This window comes from Saccopteryx leptura, chromosome 5 (genome assembly GCF_036850995.1).
Source record: "Saccopteryx leptura isolate mSacLep1 chromosome 5, mSacLep1_pri_phased_curated, whole genome shotgun sequence".
Lineage (NCBI taxonomy): Eukaryota > Metazoa > Chordata > Mammalia > Chiroptera > Emballonuridae > Saccopteryx > Saccopteryx leptura.
The window spans coordinates 198,456,906-198,470,321 of NC_089507.1; the positions used below are offsets into that span (position 1 = coordinate 198,456,906).

Below are 13,416 nucleotides of genomic sequence, written 5' to 3' on the forward strand. Positions count from 1 at the left end.
TTTCCTGCTAATGGCCTATCCTCATCTTGAATTGATATATACAGAAGCTTCCAGCATTATGCACATGCTGTGAGAAGTTATGTTGGAGACCTTGGGATCCTTAATTTGTCAAACGTTTGGAAGTAAAATATACTGCTCTAATTATAGAAGGCAGATGGCACTCTGAAAACTTACAAACTATGTCATTTAACAAAGTAGAACATGACACAATCATGCTTTATAAAGTGACCTTATTTTTGTTCAGGGACATTTTTTGTGAATCTTCCTTTGAAAGGCGTACACAGGCTGCTGACATACACATTCTTGATTATAAGGACACCGAAAGTAAGCCCATTAAACACTAGTTAGAATAATTTTAACCATCAATTATAAAAGTGGGCCTTTCTAATTATAGGCAACATTTAGCATTTGGGATTGAGTTATTGCAGCTTATATAAATTGCAGCTCTAACTAAAACCAAATATACGCAAGCTGGATTTTACTCCATATTTCCAAATTTCTAATTATACTCTGATAGCATCAGCACTACCCTCCACAGATGCTTAAAACCTCATGACTCAAAAATAATTTACAGGGAAACTTCCAGAAGCAAAGGGAAAATGTGCACAGGACATGACCTGGTGTCAAACCAAATATCCCGAGGAACAAGCTATCGCCACCCAACGTGATACTTCATTTTTTAATGAATTTCCTAGAAGTAACACCAAGTTCGTAATTCTGCTATTTCATCCACAGAATGCACACTAACTGTAAACCACAGCAGTAAAACATATTTTGACCATTTCCACTGCTCCCCTGAGCCAAGAGCAAATCACTGAATTAATTAATTAGTTCCACTCATATTTCTGAAGCAGTGAATAAGATCAAAGATCCCATCTTTATGGAGTTTACATTCAAGTTGTAATTAAGAGTGATTATGAAATCTACTCAAGAGATCTTTCTTTTTTCTTTTTTTTTTTTTTTTTGCCAGGGGAGAGCACGAACGCAGTCCCCCACTACCACAAATTATGCAGTCGAGTTTCCCACATTTGGGGAAATCGCAGGGGTCAGCACATCCAGAGTGCAATGGATAAGCCTCGCCCCGGGAAAACCCCCTTCGTGATCATGGTATCTCCCCTGCCAGGTATTCTTTTTTCATTTTTTATTGAATTTATTGGGCTGACACTGGTTATTAAAATTCTATAGGTTATAGGTGCACAATTCTATGTCATCCGTATATTGCCTTGTGTGTTTGCCACCCCAAGTCACGTCTCCCTCCATCACCATCCATCCTCCCTCTCTCCTCCTCCATCACCCCCACCCTCATCCCCTCCTGCAGACCCCTACAGTTACCTGTGTCTATGTTTTTCTTTCTTTGCTTAATCCCTTCACCTTTTTCACCCACGCCCCCAATGCCCATCCCCCTCTGACAGCTGTCAGTCTGTTCTTTTTTTTTTTTTAGAGAGAGTCAGAGAGAGGGATAGATAGGGACAGACAGACAGGAATGGAGAGAGATGAGAAGCATCAATCATCAGTTTTTTTCTGCGACACCTTAGTTGTTCATTTATTGCTTTCTCATATGTGCCTTGACCGTGGGGCTACAGCAGACCGAGTAACTCCTTGCTCGGGCCAGCGACCTTGTGAGCTTTGCTTAAACCAGATGAGCCCTCACTCAACCTGGCAACCTCAGGGATCTCGAACCTGGGTCCTTCCGCATCCCAGTCCGACGCTCTATCCACTGCGCCACCGCCTGGTCAGGCTGTCAGTCTGTTCTTTATTTTTTTTTTTTTCATTTTTCTGAAGCTGGAAACAGGGAGAGACAGTCAGACAGACTCCCGCATGCGCCCGACGGGGATCCACCCGGCACGCCCACCAGGGGCGACGCTCTGCCCACCAGGAGGTGATGCTCTGCCCATCCTGGGCGTCGCCATATTGCGACCAGAGCCACTCTAGCACCTGAGGCAGAGGCCACAGAGCCATCCCCAGCGCCCGGGCCATCTTTGCTGCAATGGAGCCTTGGCTGCGGGAGGGGAAGAGAGAGACAGAGAGGAAAGCGCGGCGGAGGGGTGGAGAAGCAAATGGGCGCTTCTCCTATGTGCCCTGGCCGGGAATCGAACCCGGGTCCTCCGCACGCTAGGCCGACGCTCTACCGCTGAGCCAACCGGCCAGGGCTGTCAGTCTGTTCTTTAAACCCCAGCTTGGCGAGAATCTGAGGCAGGGAAAGGGGAGTCCTGCCTGAAGCACAAACTCATTCAGGTTTCCCAAATTGTTGGGTATGAAACAAACTCAGGTGTCAAAACTTTTTAAAAAATAGTCGCACCTTTATTTCAACATGTATCAAAAAAACATGTTTCTCCGTTTAAGCGATGATATAGTATATATACAATATTTATGTAATCTATGCAATATGTAGAAAGACATATTAAAAGACATTATATATAAGTATTTATTTGTATGTATGTATTTAAATATATATTTAAAGAAAATTTTTTTTCCATTTAATAAAGAATAATAAATAAATCAAAATAGAAAGGGTATGATGCACAATATAGCAAAAACTGTGGAGGTAACACCTGACCAAAATGTTGCAAACACTAATTTCCTTAGCAAGTGATTTTAACCCACCTAATTTTAATGGCAGATGTGCAAACCTTGATATTAAAAAGAATTACTTAACTCTCGAATGTCTTATCAGCACATGAATTTATATGTATATGTATATATTAATATAATCAAGGAACTAATTGCACAATCACACTAGTATTGTGGGATTTTTTACATCTCAGGCATTGCAACTAAGCATTTTACATATTTATATTATTTAATTCATGGAACAAAATTATGAGAGAGATAAAATTACTGTTTAATTTTACAGTTAAAGGAACTAGAGCCCAATGAGAAAAAGTAATTTGTGATATAAGAATTAGAAAAAGAAAGTAAAGCTATCCCTATCTTCATATAACGTATTTATTTATCTGGAAACATAAATAAATCAGTGGAAAATTACTACAAGTAAGATAAACTAATACAGTAAGAGATAAAGAGTCAACATACTATAACCAATGGCTCTTACATATTTATAAGATATATGAAAGAGAAGGGAAATAAAAATGAATGAATAAAATACCTAGGTGTAAATATAACAAGAAATGTTCAAGAACTATGAAGAAAACTATAAAGTACTCCCGAGGGACACAAAACTTAACAAGAACAGAAGGAAATACATTCCTTTATAAGAAGGTATGATAATCACAAAAATGTCAACTCCTTGTAACTTAATACATAAATTCCACATTATCACAGTAAAGATACAAAAGCCTTTTTTTTTTTTTGAGCTAGACAAGTTTATTATAAAGTTTATTTGGCAGAACAAAAAGGCAAAACAAGTCAGGAAAACCCTAAAACAGGAAGAATAATGGTGGAGCGGAGAATAGCTCGTCTTACCAGATATTAACACATATTTCAAGCCTCTAACATTAAAATGGCGCTATTGGTACCTGAATGGTCTCAGAGAACAATGACTCAAAAAAGAAATCTAGAGACAGCACAATTGTGTATGTAAATTTAGTATGTAGTGAATTCAGAATTGCAACTCAATTGGATAAATGATGTTTGAATAATTAGACTGCTATCTAGAAAAAGATAAAATTGGGTATAATCTTCACATTGTATGCAATCGTTTCCAAATAGTCACAGAGTTTAGCTGCAAATAAAGAAAAAATAATGATACAAATATTAGAAAAAACAAAGACCAGAGAATCTGGCCACTTAAAAATAGGCACCATAAACAACATCAAAATATAAATTATGATATAGGAGAAAAAGCCATTTGTACTCATATCAAAAGATTAATGATCCTAAAACATAAAGAGCTTCTAAAAAAAAAAGAGAGAGAGAGAGAATCCAACACTCCTTTCAGAAAAATAAACAATGAATATGAACAGATGATCCAGAGGAGAAAACGCAAATATACCTTAAACATAAGCAAAGGTGCGCAACCTTGACTCATGAACGCTAGATAAAATCAGCGAGATGATGAGAAGGGAAATAGCAGACCTGTGACTCCCTCATTCTCTTCTTGGATTTACCTTAGTCTTCCTTGTAAACATTGTAACACTTTTACCAGGACATACCTGGTGAGTCTAGATTGCTTGTCATAAACAAACATCTGGAATTTATTAATGGACGGAGCACGGATAGCTGGACAATGAAAGTAGAGTCTCGTAGAATCTCTTCACATGACCAGCAGAGTCTAAACACTAAGATCCCCAAATGTTGACAGCTTCCTCTGAGCTGCCTGGTGCCACACTGTCAGTGTAAGTCTTTCTCGGACCCTGAAACGCATTCCAGTGTGGGGTCAAGGGATAGCTCTGGTAGATGCCTCTGATGGATTGGGTAGCTCCAGAGAAGGGGTTGTGTCTTTGTTTCTCCTCCCTGTATTTTTGAATTATCAGTAAAGTATGGTGGTATAGGTAAAATTACGATTTGCCCAAACTGTCTCTGACAGTGTGACATCGGGCAGTGAAAAAGTCACTATCATTCACCTATTGTGTTGACAAAACCACCCCATTGGTGGAGCTGTGGAGACAGAAGCATGTTTATACATTGCTGGTTGGAAACCAAATAGGATGCGGAATTCAGCAATGGAGAGCCCCTTTACACACACGTGTGCTTTCTTCCCTGTCACTCCCTCGTTTGTCCAGGAAGCTATCCTAAAGATATGCCAGCAACAAAACAAAATAAAACAAAGCAAAAAATAAAAAACTGCAAAAAGCAAATAAAACCCACTTATGTACAAGACCATTAAATGCAGCCCTATTTGCACAGCAGAAGATTGGAAACAGGTCAAATGCTCATCTGTAGAGAAGTGATTTAATTAAGCCAAGAAACCTCTGCACAACAGAGTACTATGCAACTGTTGACATAACAAGAAATATCATGGCACTGAAGTGCTGCTATGGAGTGCATTTCAGAATACATTGTTAAGGAAAAAAAAGCAATTTATAGAACAGTACAAATGTAGCACCTACATTTCATCTGAGAAATGAGTGTTATACAAATGTCCATACACATCTGCTTATATTCTACATAAGCAATGAAAGATGAACCCAAAATGTTAAAAATGAAAGTTAATCCATAGAGTGAAGCAGAAAATAGGTTGAGGGACAGGAACTGAAGTTAAAGTTCTCTGGCTATTTATTTATTATTCTTCCTGAAGTGAGAAGCAGAGAGGCAGAGAAACAGCCTCCAGCATGCACCCGACCAGGATCCACCTGGCATGCCCACCAGGGGGCGATGCTCTGCCCATCTGGGCTATTGCTCTGCTGCAACCAGAGGGAGCCATTCTAGTGCCTGAGGTGGAGGCCATGGAGCCATCCTCAGTGCCCAGGGCAACTTTGCTCCAATGGAGCCTTGACTGTGGGAGGGGAAGAGAGAGACAGAGAGAAAAGAGAGGGGGAAGGGTGGAGAAGCAGATGGGTGCTTCTCCAGTGTGCCCTGGCCAGGAATCGAACCGGGACTTCCATACCTTGGGAGGATGCTCTACCGCTCAGCTAGCTGGCCAGAGCTTCATTTATTCATTTAACTTTTACACAGGCATAAAACAAATTCTTAAAAAAATAATAGCAACCCCTAAAATGAAAGCAAAATAAAACAAAGCAAACTAATGAGTATTGATTGGTGGCTTCACAGAACAACCATAAATTACTTTAAGTGACTTTAAACCACAGTAATTTCACTGTCTATCCTTAGTGGCATATATTACCAAGACAAATGTTTATTAACAGTGGTATTATTCTTCTCACACACAGACACACACACAAATATATACATGATTAATCACATATATGCAAATGATAATAGTGGTATTATTCAAACACACACATTTATAGACATGATTAAATAAAAGCAACTAGGTAAATTATGTTACTATCATCGGGAACCAAGAATTTTTAGGATAAAAGTAAAGAGATTGAAATATAAAATCAAAGAAATTAAGTAAAAATCTTGTAACCATAAATTCAAATTAGTCATAGCTATAAACTGGTAATTATTATTATATTTTTTTAAGAAACAAGTATATATCCCATTTCTGTCCATTGGAAAGGCTGGGGGACAAAGACCAGCCTGGGATGATGAAGTCACCCCGCTCTCAGACTGCACTGCTTAGATGCTATTTTCCTAGAATAAGAGCCACAGCTGTTTGAAGAAATGGCAAATTCTAGGTCTGGGGCAGCAAAGTACATGATGAACTGGGGACATCTTACTGTGCCAGAAACCAAGAAATCTGTGAAAGACTCTTGAAATGATTTCAAAAGGACTCGAGAGCAATGTGAAGGTGTTCCCCTTGGTCAAAGATAAAAAGAATCGGGGCTTAAAATAAAAGGCAATGAATGAAAATACAAATGTGTTAAAAAACTACATTCATAATACTTAAAAACAGTACTAAAAAAAACCCCCAAACTAAGGAAACCCTCATGCATTACGTTTGTAGAAGTCTGATAATTATAGGGGAAAATCAAGCATTTTTCCTGCCAGCCCTGAATGAGCTGCTCCTCACAGTGACCATACAATAGATCAGAGGAAGTTTCCAGCACAGAAGAATTCCCTGTAATATATGTTGAAGGGCTGGTAGGATCAGACAATTTAGCACTTTCAAATGGCTATTGGAATAGTGCATCTACAGCCATTAGGTGAAAAGCTGGGGAGGGACTCTATAATGGATGGGTCAGGCTGACAGCACATAACCCACTGGTCCATCATGACATCACGGAAACGCTCTAGACAACCACCACTTCCTGATGGACCACCTCTCACTTATGAAGCATTCTTGGGGTGGAGGAAGGGAACTCCACTCAACTTACAAATATATTAAACAGCAAAGTGACTTCTTAAATGATACCACAAGGTGCAATCGACAAAATCCACAATGGCAATTGTGTAGAACAATCTAGTTTGTCCAATAAATGAATGGCAAAGGAAGAGCAGAAGAGGGAACTTGAATTTATACCATTCAAAGTCATATGACCTCACTTATATGAGGAATCTAATGAACAATGTGAACTGAGGAGCAGAATAGAGGTAGAGGCGGGATCAAAGGGACCAGAGGGAAAGCGGTCAGTCAGAGGGAAGGGGATGAGAGGATGGGATCAGAGAAGAGAAAGAGATTAGTGAAATTATATATACATAACACAGCGTTATAGAGAGCAAGACAGCAAATCCTGAAGGGAAGGGAGGAGGGTGTTGGGGGAGGGGTCAAAGGGGGTATCAAGGGGAACTCGGGGCGGGGGAGATATATTCGGTGGAACACTTGAATCTATGTAAGCACAATAAATTAAAATCAATAAAAAATTCTAAAAAAAGTTATATCAGTCAGAGACAATGTGTGGGCTTTGTTTGGATCCTGAATTATAAAAAGAAAATAGCTAAAAATAAGTGTGTATGATATTAATTGGAAAAACTGAACACTGAAAACTTTATATAATTTTAAAAAGTTATTTTTGTGTGTGATAATGATGGTATGGTTATGCTAAAATTTAGAGGTACCTAAGGAAGTGCTAATAAATGAAAAAAAAAACCTTCAGATTGGTTTAAAAATAATACAGTAGTTAGGGCAGGGGGGACAATAACAGAACGACCCTCACCTATTGCTGTGACCATAGTCCTTGCACATGAACTTCACAACAGAGGACTCCAGTAACATTTCAAATAAAAAGCCAGAGATGCAGGAAGACATAACCTCAACATAACTGGGCACTTCCCAATATGTTTTTCTTCTTAGATATTAAATACTCAAGAGGGAAGTTAAGAAGTTCCTTCCTCTGTATAATTTCAAAGCCCATTCTTACACAGTCTTATTGGAACACCGCCACAGTCATTTGTTTTTGTGTTATCCACGGCCACTTTTGTGTACAAATTTCCCCAACTGCTTCAAAGTCATCTTTTTCAATTGATATGTTAAAACTTGAATCAAATCAAGGTCCATAATTTGCATTTGATTATGTCTCTTTCAATCTAGAAAGAGCCCCCTTTCTCCTTTTTAAGATAACATTAAAGAGATTGGATCAGTTGTTACATAATTATTTGGTGTATTTGCTTATTAAGTGATTTCAATTTGAGTCCTGGGCTATCAGCTCCAGGAAACCACTGGCTTTGTCTGTTTTGTGCCTTGATGAGTCCATAGTGCCCAAAACATAGTCAATACCCGATAAATATCTCTTAAACTAGTAAGCGAATGAGTGAATAAGTGAATGAATTTTTACGACAGGGATATAGACAAAGTGCTATGACCAAAATGAGGGGTTCATTATTATACAGGTCCCCCTTCAAGACCATGAAAGAAACTGTAAAACATAGTATAGAGACGATATATTTTAAAATCTAACCTGCTTTGAACGACAAGCATCTCTCTTTGAAATGTTCTGACAATAGACATATATCTGGTTCCTTATTTAATTAGACAATGAGCCATGGTATTAAATTTTAGGGTCATCTTCTTCTTTGATACTCAATTAGTCTTTTCATCTTTCTCAAACCTCTCCTGCATTTGTATTCATCTTCCAAGAGAAAGAATTGAAATTCCAGCTCTGTGGCATGGGCCCAAATCTTTTGGCTTTAGAATAAACCCTTTGGTTCCTGGGGTTCACAAGTATAATATAGAGTCCATATGGGGGTGGGGAGGTATGACTTCTAGCTACAATTTTCTTCCTGGGACTTAAACTGTCTCGCTCTTTCATTTCGATGTGACTAATGTAAAATGGCTCCTATGGCATTTAGGAAGAATTTGAAGTCTGAACGCATTCACAGTACTCTACAAGCTCTCCAGCCTTATACCTCCTGACAGAACCCATTTCTCTAGCATTAATATTTAATACAAGCATTTCTGCTCTTTTGAATTTGCTGTTTAAAAATGTAAGCACTTTTGAAGTCAGGCTCTCTTTAAACAATCCTTTCCAGTCTCAAAGTACTGTGAACCCTGGAATTTCTCTTTTTCCTTTAGAAAACTGAGGTCACTTGCATTTTAATTTTTTCATCAAGAATAAAAATGCAAGGACCATGTAATGATTTTCAGTGTCAGGTACAACATACTCTTCTGGAGTTGTATGAACCTCTTCTGGAAAAAGAAAAAAAAAGCACTCAATAGGAGATGGTAAGGGTAAGTCGGTGCTCAATAATGTTTTTTCCCAAGGCTAGACAGTGATCATGGTTTGACTATTCTACTAGAGACCCCACTAAAGCAAATGCTGGGGATGTGAGTCTTTTTTTTTATGTCAATGGTCTTCCCATCTCCATTTCCAATAGATGTACATTTTAGTTTGTTGATTGGTTGATTTTTACTGCCTATCATCCATTCTCTGTTCTTTATTAATAACCCACCTTCTGTCCTTTGAAAAGAAGTCCTCCTATATTTAGTCCATCCAGGTTTTGTAGGGTTGAGTCTACTGACTTGGCTCCAGCAGTATTCACATGACTAAACCCTGACCAATCAGAACATTTCTTCCAGCATGTAGTTCAGGAATGCACACAAGCCAGACCAATGAGACACAAACTTAAGATCTTGACAAATCCATTATAAAAAGAAATTCTCTTTGTAATGGTGTTGCTATTCTAACAGGATATATATTTAGAACTGCTGGAGGCCATTTTGTTACAATGAATCAAGAGCCTGACTAAAGTCAAATCAGAAGAAAGCAAAGAAAAGAGATACAGCGAGATCCCTAATGACAAAGTCTCTGCACCTGGACTCAGCCATGCCTGAAGACTACACAGAATTTTTGTTATATCAACCAATAAATTATTACTGATGACATTTGAGTCATATGTTTGACTTTTGGAACTGCCAGTATATTAACGAAAATAAGCATTGTTGTCTAATTATCACTGGCCCAGATATAAGAATCCAGGAAGAGGCCAGGCAGTTTTTACATTAAATGCTTGCTCTACACCAAGATTTTCCTGGTGTCTATCCTGAGCCAACGGGTTTCTCGGGAAGATCCATTAAGAACTTGGTCTTTTAAAAAAAAACTCTAGTCTTGCCTGACCTGTGGTGGCGCAGTGGATAAAGCATCGACCTGGAAATGCTGAGGTTGCCGGTTCGAAACCCTGGGCTTGCCTGGTCAAGGCACATATGGGAGTTGATGCTTCTAGCTCCTCCCCCACTTCTCTCTCTCTGTCTCTCCTCTCTCTCTCTCTCCCTCCCTCTCCTCTCTAAAATGAATAAATAAATAAACTCTAGTCTTATAAGAAAGATATAAGAAGACCTTGTCCATTTTCCTTCTGAGTTGCATTCTTGGTGGACATTCAAAAGAGAAATATAAGTCTAGAAGTAGTAGTTTTCAATGGCTCCAGTCCATATTCAATTCTATTGATTTTCTTTGCTGAATTTTTGCTGCAGGTTCGAGTCAACTTTGCCAGAAGACCAGATTGGAATATTGATTTAGCAGACAGCTAGGAGAGCCCACTGTTTGCCAGCATGGCCAAAGCACCATCTGTGGCAAATGAAATCTGATTGCTCTGTACAAAGCCGTCTGAATCCCAGATGTGGACAAGGACAAAATACAGAGTCCGTGTTTATAAGGGTGAAAAATAAATCCAGAAGCTTATCTTTCCTTAAATCACCTACATTCTTGGGACAAAGAAGAAAAAATTCCTCCACCTACAAATGACAAATGATCAACACTGCTCGCTTGCTAAGTGAGGCTGACTAATTAATCTATTACCGCGGAAATGACTCCAAGGTGTTACTGAATGAGCTTGCCTATACTTCACATTTGCTAGGACATAAGGCAATAAATTCTAAGCATGCTTCATTGCGCTGTAATAAGTTACTCACATCATCTTCACTCTAGTTGATTACAGATCAAATCATCAGCTGACTATGATCGAGACCGGAAGCACTTTTTTTTTTTTTTTTTGCCAAAGCATATGCACTGCAAAATGGTCTCGTAGCTGAAATACACAGTTGGACGTTCCTGAACTCTGATTTCAGTCGAATTAACAACATTTGATTTATTTAATCACAGCACATTATTTGCAACCTATGTAATTTGCAATGTGCTTATTTCTAAGGAAGCCAAGAACATTTATTATACGTTTTAAACCTCTTATATCTTTGTTATTTCCCAGGGTGGAGGACAGACAGGAATGATTGGCAAACCTGACCCAAATCATCATGCTTTGCAAATGAAGACCTCCCAGCACACAAAAAGTTGAATTAGTGTGCCCCTGAGTACTCACATACAAAATCTACATTATCAAGACTATATTGATTTCCTCCCTCACCAGTGGGTCTCAAGGAACCCTGAATAAAAAATGAAGCTAAACCCTTTGGTTGTGGGGGCCATTCCCAAGCAACCGCTTCTCCCTTCATGCCCCATCTCCACTCTTTGCTCAGAGATTTCTCCATAGGGCAGCTCAGCACAGCACACAGAGTTTCTCAACATCTACAGGCCTTCATCCGGGCTACGCCCCGGGGGTTGAAAAATGAGCGGAAAGGGGCTCCTGCCTCCAGACCTTCTTAATTTGATGAGAGAGGCAGAGAGTTGAACATGTCAAAGTTTGAGTATGATCTTGAACGCTGTACCTTCTTCATTTGTAGAATAAATAACAAAAAATAAAAATAAATACAAAGCTAGCAACCCATATCTACTCCTATGATTCTAAGCCCTGAAGCAATTAACATGAACAAAACTGGTATGAAACCTTCCCCGCCATTTATTCATGCTGGTGTAAACTTGTATAAGCCTATGTAGGCTTTTCCGTTCATTTTCTAACTGGAATCACTCTGCATTATATACACTACAACTTGCTTTGTTTGTTTAGTAATATCGTAGATACCTCTTTAAGCGTATATGGAGAAATCTAATTTTTTGAATAACTGTATAATATTCTATTTACAGATATACCATACTTTATTACTGGTAGACATTTGGGTTATTGTTTTTTCTCCAGGATTTTTCTCCTCTTTTATCTTCTTCTCCACCTCCTCCCTTCTTCCTCCTCTTTTTCTGATTCTTTTTTATTTTGGTCACACACACAGACACACACAGACACACACACACAGCCCCCAAAGCAACCTGCAAGAAATGCATTTGTACTTTCGTTTCCACTGAAACTTTCTCACTTCTACAGAAAAAGGTTCACAAAAGTGGGATTTCCAAGACAGGACTATACTTTAAATTAATGTCAAAGTACACAACTGTAACTTCATCTGAAGTCTTTTGTACTTTTGTTAAAATGGTCCCATTATAATCAACTTATTTATATCTCCTTTTATTAAGTGATTTTAATGATAATAGAGGCCCATGGTAACAGCCCTGTGACTTTTTTAAGAAAACTGTTTATTATGCTTGCAAATGCATCAGCACTTAACGAAGGCCCAAATGCTGTTCCAAAAAAGCTTGATTCTATCAACCCACCTGACCTCACAGCAATCTATGAGCCATTAATGTCCCCAATTTTCAAGGAAGGAAACTGAAGCAGAGGCTAAGTAATTTGCTGACAGTTACATAGTTCAAGGATGGAAGAGCCAGGATTTGAGAGCAAGGAGCCAGCATACTTGTTTGAGCCAGCATACTCATCCACTGGGCCACACTGCCTTTCAGTGAGCAAAGAAAGGGCCTAGGCTCTTGAGGTAGACAACCTTGCGTTCAACTATTGACTCTGCTACTTACTGTAGTCTCATACCCTTGAGAAATTATTTATTTTTTTTCCCCGAGTCTCAGTTTTCTCATCTTTAAAATGAGTCTAATATTGACCTCTTGGAAGGGTTGTTATGACAACCAAATGAGGTAGCATTGGTGGAGTGGCTTGCACATAGCACCCAAGCTCTTTTTCCTCTCGCCCTCTCTTTCCCTGTCCTTTCTTTTCTTGTCTCCTTTTATTCTTTCCTTGTATCTCTCTGACCGCTTGTTCAGTGTCTGGCCTGCAAAATTCACAAACTGACGGTAGTTCTCTTTTTTCTTTTTCCTTGCTCACATCTTCTCCCAAACTACTGGTTTGTCACCGAGAAGGCATCCAATGATTAAAGGCTGACTTTAGCAAACTTTGGTCTAGCCTTCAAATCTCTTGGAAACAAATTTTAAATTCATACTCATGTGTGTCCCTACATAGAGAGAGGCCCAGGCTCCAGTCGCGAGGGTTTATTTGGTGACTGTGTCTAAAAAGCACGGCCTTTAGAAATTCCCCATGTGGTTCTAACACATGGCTGGAATCAAGAACGACTGCTCGGATGGAGAAGTGTGGACTCGGAACCGTTCTGATGTCTCAGTGGCTCTGTAAGTGGAGGCACATGTGAAGACTCACCTGGAGGGTTTATTAGAACACAGCCTGCGGGCCCTTCCCCCAGAGGTACCGTTTCAGTAGGCCTGGAGAGGGACACCAGACTTGCATTTATAACAAGTTCCTAGGCGATGTTTATGTTGCCAGTCCAAGAACCAT

General features: G+C 39.2%; 1 non-coding gene across 1 annotated transcript; it reads right to left on the reverse strand.

Moving 5' to 3' along the window:
* Positions 1–967: 967 nt before the first annotated feature.
* On the reverse strand, positions 968–1,131 carry LOC136407175 (U1 spliceosomal RNA). Its single transcript, XR_010751785.1, has one exon. It is a non-coding gene; the product is annotated as a U1 spliceosomal RNA (small nuclear RNA).
* Between the last annotated feature and the right edge of the window lie 12,285 nt (positions 1,132–13,416).